Source organism: Cydia amplana, chromosome 15 (assembly GCF_948474715.1).
Source record: "Cydia amplana chromosome 15, ilCydAmpl1.1, whole genome shotgun sequence".
NCBI lineage: Eukaryota > Metazoa > Arthropoda > Insecta > Lepidoptera > Tortricidae > Cydia > Cydia amplana.
Window position 1 is genome coordinate 6,767,110 of NC_086083.1, and position 2,270 is coordinate 6,769,379.

The following is a 2,270-nucleotide window of genomic DNA, read 5'->3' on the forward strand; positions in this document are numbered from 1 at the left end:
AAAAAAGCGGCCAAGTGCGAGTCGGACTCGCCCATGAAGGGTTCCGTATTTAGGCGATTTATGACGTATAAAAAAAACTACTTACTAGATCTCGTTCAAACCAATTTTCGGTGGAAGTTTACATGGTAATGTACATCATATATTTTTTTTAGTTTTATCATTCTCTTATTTTAGAAGTTACAGGGGGGGGGACACACATTTTACCACTTTGGAAATGTCTCTCGCGCAAACTATTCAGTTTAGAAAAAAATGATATTAGAAACCTCAATATCATTTTTGAAGACCTATCCATAGATACCCCACACGTATAGGTTTGATGAAAAAAAAATTTTTGAGTTTCAATTCGAAGTATGGGGAACCCCAAAAATTTATTGTTTTTTTTCTATTTTTATGTGAAAATCTTAATGCGGTTCACAGAATACATCTACTTACCAAGTTTCAACAGTATAGTTCTTATAGTTTCGGAGAAAAGTGGCTGTGACATACGGACGGACAGACAGACGGACAGACGGACAGACAGACAGACAGACATGACGAATCTATAAGGGTTCCGTTTTTTGCCATTTGGCTACGGAACCCTAAAAAAACAGATGCAGCGATCTAAGCGTTGAAAACACAGACGAAGTGGTGTTTTCAGCTGTAAAGCTTTTAAAAGAAGATGGTCGGGGTGAAATTGCATCATTGATAGAATATATGTTAAAGAACCCAGAAGCAGTCCAGAAATTCACTGCAATCATCAAGAAGCCTGGTTCTACCGCGTCACTTACAGCAGAGAAGGCATTAGGTCTACTGATTTCTTTGAAGTTAAGTAAATGGCAATACATAACTTTACGAGAGACAGCCATCAGAGAGGGTGCTTCAAATTTATACCCATCGTATTATAAGGTGCAGAAGGCTAAATTAGATTGTTATCCACCAACGCAATCTGTTACTGTAACGGATTTTTCGTGTGAGATAACATTGCAAGCTTTGCTGGATTTAACAGTTACACGAATTTTGAATAGTTTACAGGAACAAGTAGAAGACATGCAGTTAAGTTTAATTTCTAAATGGGGATTTGACGGTGCTTCCAGTCAAAGCCGGTACAAGCAGAAAATTGGTGGCAGTGAACAAGATGACTCAAGCATTTTTATGACGACTTTAGTGCCACTAAAGCTTATCTCTGGCGACAAGACAATTTGGACAAATCCAAAACCATGTTCTGCTTCATATTGTCGTCCAAAGCAATTTACATTTACTAAAGAGAACAAAAACTTTGTTCTAGCTCAAAAGAAAAAAATGGACGATGAAATCAAAGACCTAGTGCCCACAGAACATAGGAACAACAAAGTGACACATAAGCTGAAGATGACGATGGTAGATGGCAAAATCTGCACATATCTTTCACAGGCTAAGTCAAGTGCAACATGCGTTTTATGTTTAGCTAAGCCTAATGAAATGAACAATATAGACAAAGTTTCGATAAAAACAGTACCTGATACTACCTTATATGAATTTGGACTATCATCTTTACATGCCCGGATCAATACCAAGGAATGCCTTCTTCATATAGCATATCGATTGGACTTTAAAGAATTTTATGCAACTGAAAAGAGGGGCCTTAAACAGAAGATGGAACTACGGAAGAAGATTATTCAAGATCGCTTCAAAGACGAACTAAATCTTTTAGTCGATGTAGTAAAACAAGGTTCTGGAACAACGAATGATGGAAACACAGCACGAAAATTTTTCGAAGATCCCGAAAAAACAGCTAATATCACTGGACTGGACAAACAACTGATTCGGAGATTTGCTGTAATTCTGCAAGCTGTCACATCAGGTGAAGTAATTGACACTGAAAAGTTTAAAGCCTATTGTAAAGATACAGCGGACGACTATATTAAATTTTACAGTTGGTATAAGATGCCCCCAACAGTGCATAAATTGCTGATCCATGGCACAGATATCATTGCACAAAATGATATTGTACCGATTGGTCATCTCTCTGAAGAAGCATCCGAGGCACGCAACAAAGACTTCAGAATGTTCAGAGAGCATCACTCACAAAAAAAAACGAGACAAGATTCGAACAGGGATGTTTTTAATATGTTACTTTTGTCTTCCGATCCTGTCCTTTCTTCAATGAGGCCAACAATAAGTGGAAAAAAGAAACAGGCTTTCTTCCCTGAAACTTTAGAATTATTCATTTGTCTGGAACCTCAAGAAGAAGAAGTGACAGATACCTCAAATGTGTACCCTGATTCTGAAATGGATACGGATTCGGAAGTAAG